Genomic DNA, 13,303 nt, shown 5'->3' on the forward strand with positions numbered 1-13,303 from the left:
AAAAAAATAATAAAAAAAAAGAAAAAAAAAAGTTTAAGCATGCCCATTTTAGTGTGGTTACAACAATAATCTTAAAGTACCATAAACATGATGGCCCTTTTGGAAATACAATGAAAATTAAAATGACATGCTTAGTTTTAGGGTTATATTTCATATAACTAGACTTACACACCTATTAGCACAATGATATTCACAATTATAATGATAGTTAAAATGACACTCTCAATTTTAGAACAATTAGAAATATTATAAACTTCACACATTTTAGTTTTAATCCAGTTTTTTGATTAAAAATGGTCATCCGATACTTATAGAAGAAAAAAAAATTATCCTTCACATACACTAACAAATTTCAAAAGTGTACAAAACCGTAACAAATATTATAATGATAAGTTTATCATCTCTAAAGGGATTCTCGACAACTCGACAATTTACTAATCTTATTTATAAGGGGTTTACGAGTTTTCAATTTTGAATTTTGTGCTGAATGTGAATAGTAGTTTGCAGAAAAGTAAAGAGTTTATATAGTGATTAGAATTCTTTAAATTTCCTTTGTATTCTTCGTCAGTTTAATGCAATATTTTATTCCAATTATGACTATGTACTTGATAAACGGTAATTTGATTATGAAACCGTGATGAATCTATGAAATTACCTATGATAACCATTCTTAAATAGAGTGGTACAAAGTAAATACTCAAAGGATGATTCATAATATAATATCATACTTAAGAACCCTAATTTGATTAAGATATATAAGCAACTTTCAATTTTAGTTTTCGTTTAGGTTAAAGAAAGTTAAGTCAGCCATATACCTTAACCTAGTGATCATATAAGATAATCTTAGGTCTTAGTTTTTGCAAAGGTCTATATAAGATAAAATTAGGGATTATTTTTGTCTAGGGGTCTTGAAGCATTACAACGGACGGGACACCTGAAAATGATATAATAATATCAATTATAACTGAATAAAGAAGTTACATTAATTAATTTCAACAAACAAATAGAGGTACATCATAAAACGCTAATCAAAGAGAGTTTAGTTGCTCATGGCAACGAAAAAAAATACCTTACTACTAAAGAATGAAGATGGGGAAACCATACCTTACTACTAGATGCTTGCTTTGCTACTAGATGGGGAAAATTGTACCTTAAGACTACACGCTTTCTTTGATCCTTTCCTTCACCTCGCACCATCAAGTTTCTAAATGATAAAAGTGTTTGCAAGGGTCTATATTTATAAGCAAGTTTAGAACTAGGCTTATAGGCTTTTCTTTGAATTTGGGACACTATTTCCTGTTATTGTATTTTCTTAAAAAAAACTTATTAATCCCCTTTTATCTTCATTCTCTTTCCTCCATAACTCTATGTGATGTCTTGATTTGCGGAGTTACATGGTTTATGTCCAAAATGACTCAAAACACCTATGGAGTTGCCGATTTCTGGAGAAAATAGAATTACACGCACTCAAATGAAAACAATACATAATGTCCCTCGAAGCATAATCAACTCCTCTATAACACCTTAAACTGACCTTAGACTCTAAAATGACTCAAAAACATAACTAAAATAACGTCAAATATTATGTCATCGCAGCCTCAAACTAGGTTTTGTCTTAGGTAGAATAACACCAAAACTATTGACTTTAAGGTTTTGTACTTTTGTTTAGGCAACAAGTTGCTTATTTGTAATCACAATGTCTCTGATTTATTGTAAAAGATAAATAATGAAACAAATTTGTTATCGAGTTTATAGCAAGATGAGTATTTTAAAATATTATGCCTTTTATGTTTAGAATTTTGTTCATTTACGTCCAACAAATTGGGTCGTTACAGTAGCTTTGAGCCACAAGTCTAGTCTTGTTTCTGATCACCTTACTTTCTTCATCTAGTTTGTTTCTGAACACCCATCTTATTCCTTTAGTGGTATAACCTGATCCAATCATGATTCTTATCAAATTGAGATAACTCATCTTACATAGCCCCAACTCAAGATTCTTCTGTGATTGCTCCATCTATAGATTTTGGTTCTATTAGAGATATCATAGACATGTTTGACCATTCTCTAAAGGATCTTCTGGCCTGTCTTTATCATTAGGACTCTTAACGATTTGATTATGTGGATGATAATCTACTAATTAACCTCCAACTTCTAGGAGGACTTTGAGATTGAGTAGTAATTGATATGCATGCTTTCTTCCATGGTTTAAGTTCTCAGGTTATATACTCCATATGCCTGTGGTAGTAAAGTAGCCAAGGAAGATTCCCTTGTCTGACCTTGAGTCAAATTTTCCAAGGTTGTCCTTATGATTAAGGATATAACAATACCACCCAAAAATATGGCAATAAGAAATATTTGATTTTCTATTTTTCCAAAGTTCGAATGAAGTTTTGTTAAAAAATCTTTTTAATAGAAACTCTACTCAAAATATAGCAAGAAATGTTAATGGTTTCTGTCAAAAAGTATTTTTCAACATTGGCCTCATTTAAAAGAGTTCTAGCCATTTCTTGCAATGTTATATTTTTCTTTTTAACAACTTCATTTTGTTGAGGTGTTCTTGGACGGGAAAATTATAAGAGACATCATTCTCATAAAAAAATATATCTTGAACCATTCATTTTAAAATTCCTCTCCATGATCATTTCTCACTGAGATGATCTATATAGATATTTCTCATTCTGAATTCTTTGTTTGAAGAAGATAACCCATGTGAATCAGTTCTGGTGCCATTCCAATTAAGGGACATGCTAGAAGATGAAATACACTTAATAATTAAGAGTATGATATATTGAGGAATTTTAAGCTTCATAAGTGTATCTGTAATGAAATTCCACTTAAGCATGTTACAAATTTTTTCTAAATCAAGCTTGATAATTATAAGTCTCTTTTTACCATGTATGTGCGAGAGTAAATGAATAACTTCTTGGAGCAATTAATAGAATATTATCAACAGTCGAACGTCCATGATGAAGTTATCTGATTATGGGAGACAACATAAGGCATGATTATGTGGAGAAACTGAGTTATCACTTTTGTAACCACTTGATAAGCCATATTAAAGAGAGCAATGGTTTTAAATCGGTTCGCCATAATCGGATCATCACATTTAGAAATAAGAGTAATACGACTATCGTTTGCATCTTATGATTAAGGAAGTAGTTAACCACGAGTTGATGTCCTACGGCCACAGTATCCCATTGAGACTTGAAGAATATGGGAGAGAATTATCATTTGTGGAGATGTTAACTTTCGCATACTGATACAATCTATATCAGTATTTTGTAAACGCCTATCGACTCATTCAAGTCTCCTAAGAATTCTTTCTTTCATCTTGAAAATATTACCAAGCACATCTATATTCCACTACACAACTTAGTAGAAGTGTTACTAGTATTTTCTAACCAGTTATCTAAATTATGCCAAGAGTTAGATACATGGTGTTTGAAATCCGGATGATCGCGCCATGGTGCCAAGAACTTGGAAGGTTTATTCTTACGTTGACCGTCACCTGTCATCTGGATCCGAAGTCCACAATGATCAGAAGTTGGAAGAGGAAGATGAGTAACTTTACTATGTAAGAAGATATATTGCCAATGAGGGTTGCAAAGAATGCGAATAATTGTAATAGAAGTACAAGAAGGTTTCAATAGGCACCAAATACCTCATGTGAAACCATGAGCCTCCACTTTCACCCCTTTTTGGAGTCCAATCTTATTCATTACTACCTCAGATTTCCTACAGCGCCTGGAGAATTGTAATAGGACTGTTCATTGAGAACTATTTGTGATTTTGCGTAACTTAGGCCCGTTGCTTCCCTGCTACATATCGATATCAGAATGCTTCAAGCTATTTTGCATCTCCAAATCTGGCGTAGTCATAGAAGTGGTACCCTTCCTGGTTACGGAACCACCAGGAAGGGCAAGAAGTTTCTTAACCTAATTTATGGTCTTCACGTTAGATGTAACTTCAACTTCCACCAGGTTTTTTTTTTCTTTGGAGCAACGTTTCGGTCACATAGAATGATAGCACTGTCATTTTTTCAGTTGAATGTTAGAGAATTGATATGAAACACTTATGTATGATGTATTAGAAGTTGCATTGGGTTTCATAGGCATAGTCTTTTTTCATGCTAGTACCAGATTGAGAGTTCAATCAGTTTCCTTTAGTATTCTTGAGTATTTTTTATTCCCTTCATTATTTTCCCTCATTATTTTCTGAGTTCTCATGTTTCCTAGGCTTCTCAGCTTCCTTACTACTAATATCTTTATCGCTAAAATATGATTTTAGTCCCTGCAAATATGCCTCGTTTTGGTTTTAGTCCCTGTAAAAAACAAAAAAATTTGCAGGGACCTTTTTTAAAAACAAAATATTTTGCAGGGACCAAAAACTATAAAATTGGTTCAGTATTAATGTGTCACGTATGCAAATCATCACAAAAGTTTGGTTAGAGACTATTTTCAAAAACAAAAAATTTTGCAGGGACCAAAAACAAATTTTATTTTACAGGGACTAAAACCAAAACGAAGCATATTTGCAAGGACTAAAACCATATTTTAGCCTATCGACTTTATCTATTTCTACCACCATGACTGAGTCTTCCTCCTCTTCACTATCTTCCTAAATGAACGAATTTAATTTTAAAAACTTCTTTTGTTGATTTAAACTTGTCATGTCAGCGTCTAACTAACAGTCACGTAACACTATGTAACAAGGTTAGGTTAGATGAAAAATGCAACGATGCAAAGTGTTGGATGAGTTAAAAGACCAATTCAATGTTGAAAAATGTATATGACCATTGTGATACAAAATTAAATTTAAAGATGTGTGTCATGTATTTAATTTGACCTTAATTTGTATAATCAATTTTCTGTGAATTGAAATATTCGACTTTTTAAAAGAATAATTTCTTATTTTAGAATCCTTAAAGAAAGTCATGGACACTTGCAGGGCCGATTCAATATGTCAAGAGGCCTAAAACAAATTTAATAATGAGACCTTTTGGAATTAAAAAGAAAAATAACACAATACTTATTAAAAAGCATAATAAATTAAATTTTATTGAATCGAGGACTTGATTTTAAGACCAAAAAGATTGGAGACCTTAAAATTGACCATTATTAATATGTCATACTCCCTCCGGTCCTATTTACAAGAGACAATTTACTTTTTAGATACATTAAATAATTTATGTATTTGGTTTAGGTTCTTGACTAGATACATACATTATTCAATGTACCTAAAAAGTCAACTTTATCTTGTAAATAGGACCGGAGGGAGTATTATATACTTATAGCTAAATTGATTTATTTTGAAGCCTTTTTTTAACCCAAAATCTAGAGGCCTAAAACCTTGCTTGGGTGGCTTGGCCTTTAGGTCAGCCCTAGACACTCGTTAGCAAGATCTAATATTAAAACCAACATACTTTATTAATAATAATAGTATGAGAAATACTAACGAGTGTCTTTGACACACTTTTATGAACCATAAATGATAAGTATTTATGAAAATGTATGTATTCAATATATTTAAAATCAAAATATTTGACTGTTTTAGAGAAGACTCTCTCTGGTCCTATTTATAAAAGAATGTTGTGTTCCAAAAGTTGTTGTGTCTAATTTAATTTTTTAACCAAATATATCAATTTATGTTGACGCAGATTTCTCTTATAAATAAGATGGGATAGAATAATTGTTTGTTTTTTAATATTTAAAGAGTAAGTGTAGTCTGTAGACACTCGTTGGCGGGAGTCATGAATGTCTCATTATAACATCATCATTAATCATGTCATTTTAGTACTATGATGATTTTAGTACCATGTTATTTTAGTACTATGATGTTATGATATTCTGAACTAAACTGATCATTTGTCCTATCATCTTGTCGTTATCTCATATTATCATCATTATCTTCTCTAAGCACTGAATCATAATTGCATCTTTAAGATTAATCCTACTTTTATTACTAACTCATCATTGCATCTATTTAACATACAATATTTAAATCCTAAAAGTACGGTTTATTTTTTATTTCGAAATTGTAACGTATCATATTTTAATTGGCATTTTAATTTCCCCTGGCACAACATGTTACTTAGTATTGGATGATGATTTGGAAATGTCCCATAAAATTAAATTTTCTTATGATGAGTTGTCTATTAGGAAGAGAGTTAAATTGAAGGGAGTACAGTTTCCAAACACTTGCACATGATTCATGAGAGAGTGAAAATGAATTTGTGCAACAAATTCTTTCTTGTGCAATTTTAGTTTGGTATAGGAAATAAACAAGGGGATGGTGATCAACTTCAAGTTCAACAATTGCTTCATATGCTATCCAAATCTTAGCATCAAACACATTGCGTTCTTCGAAGTAACGAGATTGAAAAGTGAATGTTGTTAGCATTCCTCATCAGATAATATGTGTCTTTGATTTTTCTTGTGTTAATTAAGTGAACTTGATGATAAATGAAAATGCTAATGAGTGTCACATGGGCATATGTTAACAAACTGTTGTGTATGTCTTCAAATTTGCAAAGTTGGAAAACAGAGAAATCGTGACACGATTTGGCAAGCGTGACACGATTTTGGTAATGTCGAGAGTTGTTTTCAGGGTGTCCAATCGTGACACGATTTTGGGAAAACGTGACACGATTTTCGACTTGCTGGGCAAGTTTTTCAAGATAAGGTTGGTTGTACGCACCAAACGTGTCACGATTTGGGAAAAACGTGACACGATTTTGACAGATGAAGACTGCTATATAAGTGTTCTTTGCAGTTTTTGAAAGAGAGCTTAAAGAGAGAGAAACTTTGGGAATCAAAGAAGGTAACTATTGGGTTGAGGGTCTTTGATTAGAGTTCTCTTGGGTTGGGAAACATTGTAAACACCTTGGGTGAGTGAAAATCATTGAGTGTCTTGTTCATTGGTGAGATTGGGAAAATGGGTAGAAATTAGGGTTGTTCTTTGTGAACTTGTCAAAGCTAATTTCTTGTAACCCATTTGTATCTCTTTGTAAGAACTCTTTGATAGTGGATTGGAGAGATCAATCTCTCCCCCAAATTAGGTCAAGTTGGACCGAACTGGGTCAATAATCTTTGATGTGTTTGTTTCTCTCTTCTCTCCGTTTATCTTGTGCTTGTGGTTTTGAGTTTTTCACTTTGATTACTAGATTAGATCTAGGTGTTGTTATTATTGTTGTTGCTTGTGTTTACTTTAAAATTGATTACTACTTTTCTTTGCTCCACACATCATAGTTTGTATTGCTGTGAAATTTGAGTCCGAATTCACAACACAAACCAAACCAAGTAAGTTTTTATAAAGAAAGTGATGTAATTATTATTTGATAAAAAGTAACAACTTATTTTATTTTAGACACACCGATTAACAAGATATAAATAAAAAGAAACTTGTGCTAAATACAAGGTGATACACAAAGATGATAATAGGGATTATAGGAATTAGTGAAGTCATTTTAGAGGAATGTTAGAGAGGATGTTCAAAAGAGAATATTGTTATTAGCATTATTCATTATGTAAAATCTAAATCTATTTTTGAGATTGATCATTTTACATTTTAATTACTCTTTTATTTGAATATATAAGAAATCGATTTCAAGAGAAGTTTCTCTGTTAAGTTTTTTTTAAGGCTCTTATAAATTTTTCTTTAGGTAGTTTTTGTTTAAGGCTCTTATAAATTTTCTTATAGGATTTGTTATTTTCTTATCGAAAAGAATTATATTATACCTTTTGTAACAAAAATTAAGTAAATATATATTTGATAAGTGTGTGTATATTACAATGTCAAACTAACATTTAATATATTTGATAATGTGTTATAAAATACGTTGGATTAAAATCTATTATCATATAAATTATTTTTATTAAATTTACCATTACTCTTAAAAATTAAGGAAGGGAAAAATCTTTATTAGTTGAAGTAACACGAATGTCATTTTACAGGAGGGAATTTGAACTTTGTAACTATTATCAATGAGTTAACACCTCAAGTATAATATTAATTTGAAATCATTTGATATTTCAATGAGATATATCAAAATTAATGTCTTATGAACTTTTATCAAATAAGTTAGTTTTGATGTATATCATTGGCATATCAAATGATTTCTGATTAATATTAAATTACAATGACTCATTCTCTTAGAAACCAGAGAGTTAACATATGGTTTATATCATAAATTTTTTAATCCAATAGTGATTTGTACATAATTATATATATTATATTAGATTAAAAATTATCAATTTTTGTTATTTTCAACCAAAATAAAAGTACAAAAATTAAAGTTTAATAATAAAATTAATAAAAAATTAAAATATAATTGTGAGCCTTTTGACAAAAATAAAATCACATAAACCCAAAATTTATAAACATATAGTTTGAAATTACAAATAAATATAACACATAGAGTACTATAATACACTCATAAAAGTTATTTTTTTTAATTAAATGTTTGGAGACCGATGCCTGCGGGATGAGGGAGTAAAATCCGATTCAGGTTTTTTCGGGGGCTTTCGCCTTTGTCCCTATTCATGTGGGGAAAACTATTTTAGCCTTCAAAGCCCCAAATGAGACACTACCCACAAAAATCCCGCTTACAAGTAATATCAAAAGATACAAACACACAAACAGGCCTAGACCCAATCCTTCAGTGGACCCTGGTGCACTTAGTAACTCACTCACGGACGGACCATGGCATGTGCACACCCTATACATCATTGTATCAAGGCCTCACGAGTGAATTTTGACTGTCTAGAACGGGTCCAATGATATCTTCTTTTAATATGCTTACAAGTGTCGCTAATAGATAGTTGTCAAAGTAATAGTGTAAGGACCAAAACCCTAAACTCACCTATAAATACTAACTCATAAGATTGGTCCAAGTACACATGCATTTTATCCTTAGATACCTTGTGAATCCAAAAAAATAGGTTACTATTGAAAGTCCTACACTCAAAAGATCATTCAACATCACCATCTAAAATCTCAAATTAATAAGAGAAATACTCTACTCGATGATAGCGTGTTATGCATTTCTTATGCCACTCACAAAAGATAATGTTTCTATGTCTATTTATTTATGTACTTTTTTTTCCCATCAAGAGTGAATGTAATTTTAGATATGTTTTTTTCTTATTCATAGCACACGAGCTAGACACACACGGATTTTGAGCAGTCGCTATCTTGTGAAGAGTGCCACCGTTTTCTTCATGTGCTCAAAATGGATATATTGGTCAAAGGACTCTTCAAGAAATAAATGGCCTACATGGAGGAAAGGACAAGAGAGATTGAGCTAGAAGAAGCAACCACCATTATCTGTTTCTATATACTTATTTAATTTTATTTGTTAGGTGAGACTGTTTGTGTGTACACTACATCCCAATATTTGAAATGGGGAAAATTATTGATTCACAATACTAGCTTAAAATAAGCATTGATATATGTGATTCCCTTATGGAGGGACTACCCTAGGCAAATTTGCTTCAGAAAATTTTACGTGATACCCTCCAATTATACTCATACGCCCTCCCCTCAATATAAACTTCCCAAAATACTCTTCATTCTAACAAATTTAAAATATATTTTGTTTTCAAAAGTTTCATACCAAAATATTTTTTTAACAAACAAAAATGAGATATGTTACCACAACGGAAAATATATACTCTCTAACACAAGGTGTGCAAACAAGTAGTGAATAAAATACAGCAAAATATCTTGAATAAAAGACAGTCAACCAATGCCCAAATAGACAAGAGGTTGCTGCCACCACATATGATAACCAAAACGAAAACAAACATTTTTAATTTTTAGCCACCATAAAGAAGTAATTTTGACTTTTTCCAGAAGTTCCATAATTGATTTAGCATTATTAGATAAGAGTCTATGATTCCTTTCATTCCATATCACCCAAACACTACAAAGCCAAATAAGTTGCAAAAACGATCGACAAGGTTTAAAGCCTCCCGAAGAATAGGCAAACGGTATAAAATGATCCATTATATGTTGGGGATCTAGTGAATGCACATCAATCCAAGTTTTTATATGTTGCCATAGTTCACCGAAAGTAGGACAATGAATTAAAAGATGATGTGTTGATTCATTGGAACCACATCCGGACACACAATTGAGAATCAATTGGAATGATACCGCGACGCACCAAATTATCCTTTGTAGGCCACCTGTTGCGAAGAAGACGCCGTGTACAAATTGAATCTTTGAAAAACAAAAAATTTGAAATGAATATTCATACCGTTTCATATTAAATTTTGTGAATTAAAAAAAGAGCCATGATATTTGTCCATCTATTTCATGACAACTTTGGTGACAACTTTGTTTCTCTCTCTTCTTATTGGTTAAAAACAATGGAGAGAGAAAAAAGAAGAGAGAGGATAACATCATGTGAGTATGAGAAAAAAAGTTGTTCAAAAGTTGTCATAAACTAATTGTACAAATATCATTTCTCTTAAAAAAAAAGTCTTCTAGTAATAGATGCAATCTGTCATGAATATTCATATAAGATTTTTTAAAAAATAAAACTTTCCATATGAATATCAATACAAATCTTATGTTTTTGAAAATATCTGGTAGTTTATTTTTATTAAATTGTGATTTTTTTTTAAAAATTGTCATCTAAAATAACAAACAAAATATGTCACTAAAAGTTATTTTGAGATTTGAAGCATCTCAACAACACAGCAATTTCAAGACAAGAATGCCCAAGAAACCAAGAGTTCAAATGCAATCTCATGTCAAGTTAAGAATGGCCAAAATTTCAATCTCCTGTACAACAATTACTTACAAAAATAACATATTGCAAGAATCTTGAGATCATATTCAATCTTAACTTTGGAATCACATTTCTTACATCGGAAGAAATCTCAAATACACTCAAGATTACACTATATTTAGTATAAATCATTTAAGAGTCTTTCTAGTTCCAATCCATTATCTACGTGAGATCAGATTGAACTCTATGAGATCATAAAGATTATTTTTAGATAGAATCACAAGCAACATATTGTCTTAGTGTAAGGATATCACAAATGGTCTTTAAACCTATAAAGGTAGATTGTCTTATTGTAAAATTCTTAAAGAGTTGTCTAAAATTAAAATTTTAGGTAGATTGTCACATATATACACAATTTACATTACAAAGTTCAGAGCCATGTCATGTTTAATTTCGGAGTCAAGGATTTTTTTTGTGGTGGTCGAGGTTTGAACCTTAGACCTTGCATATATTATGTATTGTTCATACCAACTGAACTAAGTTCAGGAGAACCGGAGTCAAGGAATTAACAACACTTAGATGTCACATCAAAAGATCACATAATCATAATTATAACTACTAACAACTTGATAATTCTAAAATATGAATCTTAGATGGATCCTTATAATTTTTTCCAAATCATGCTGATTGTTTCTACAAATTTTAAAAATTACACATTGTATGCCTCATGTATTTTCAAATTTTCACATTGGTTCCTATGATTTTTTTTTATATAAATTTGTAGTTTCGTGCTTGGAATTTCAAATTTCGCAACTTAATCCATTTATTTTCATAATTTTTATTTTTGTTCCCCAACTTTTTGAAAATTCAAATTCAATCCAAAACATTTACAATTCTCATTATATATCACCATACATTATTTATTTATTTATACTTTTACCCCCAAAACCTTTTAAAATTTATACAAATTGTCCAACAAAGTTTAGGCATCTAGAAATTTAATTAGTATATCCCACCAACAAAAAAATTATAGACGAAGAGAATTCAATTCAAACATTTACATTTTCTTAATCCTAATTTCTCTAGCACCTCCAATTTTCTCATCCGATTACACTCTCAAAGCACACACTAATATTTTCTCTTGAATATACAAGTCAAATACATGTACGAATCATAACTACACAATTTTTCATATAAAAATTAGTACTACTTTTGAATGCTTATACAATGCATTAAGGACCCTTGCTAGCATTTTCCTAATTTTTAATAGTGGGTGAGGTCTAAACAAAATTTTAATCGCAAGCTATTCTTATTTGTATATGATGCATTTTTGTTTATAAAATTAAGCAAATTCTTTTTATTGGTTGACGTAAAGCGAAGACTTTAGTAGCATTATCCCTGAGTCGGTCTTGTGTCTGCATGAAAAACAAACATGCTAATATGTTGGTGATGATTAGGGTTAGGAAGTGTTCTATGTAGTATTAAAAGGACCAATGTTTGAAAATTACTTAAAACAATAATTGACATTGTCACTTTTAAGTAGAAGTCTTGGGAACTCCACGTTTTTATGGTTGAAAACTTGAAATAGTGACCTCATTAGTGTTGATTTGAAAGAAAAAAAAAATAGAAAACGAATATAAGTTGAGTTTTGAGTATTAATATTTGATTCTTTTGTTGAGTATACATCGACAAATTATTGTCTTAATTGTGATGACGAGTAATTCGAACAATTTATATATATTTCTCGAGAGTAACATTCAATGTTGTTAGAGTTTCATATAATTTTTACGCATCAATTTATCATAGATCATATGTGACACTTCTCTTGTTGGGTTACGAGGGGAGCCAGGAGGACCGCCTACATCCAGACCAGAGCAACCACACAAGTGAGAGAGACGTCACACTCTTACTCAAAACCTTAAGGCAATGAGTTTATGAGTCCTCCCACTTATAAAATGTTCAACCTCCACTTTTCTATCTGATGTGGGACATGTAACACACCCTTGCACACAACAATCTCCCCCTCAAGTGTGAGTCCATCAATTATTTCATCATAGTCACCCCTCAAGCGGAAGCTCTTTCATCCGCACACACTTATACTTGTACTGTCATTGTCTCCGCACACAACGGAACCCGCCGCCTGAACAACCTTGGTTAGGAGGACTTTCGACACAAGGAGTCGGTCTAACCCTTCGTCAAACCACGGTACCGCCGTTGTCTCCACACACAACGGAACCCGCCACCTGAACAACCTTGGTCAGGAGGACTTTCGACAAAAGGAGTCGGTCGAACCCTTCGTCAAACCACAGTTCTGATACCACTGTTGGGTCACGAGGGGGACCGCCCACATCCAGGCCAAAGCAACCGCACAAGTGGGATAGACGCCACACTCTTATCCAAAACCTTAAGGCAATGGGTTTATGGGTCCTCCCAATTATAAAGTGTTCAACCTCCACTTTTCTATCTGATGTGGGACATATAACACACACTTGTACACAGCATATCCATCTAAAAACCGTGGTACCGCCATAGGCCTACAAAACAATAAAAAATAGTATCATATTTCAC

This window comes from Medicago truncatula, chromosome 2 (assembly GCF_003473485.1).
Source record: "Medicago truncatula cultivar Jemalong A17 chromosome 2, MtrunA17r5.0-ANR, whole genome shotgun sequence".
NCBI classification, from domain to species: Eukaryota; Viridiplantae; Streptophyta; class Magnoliopsida; order Fabales; family Fabaceae; genus Medicago; species Medicago truncatula.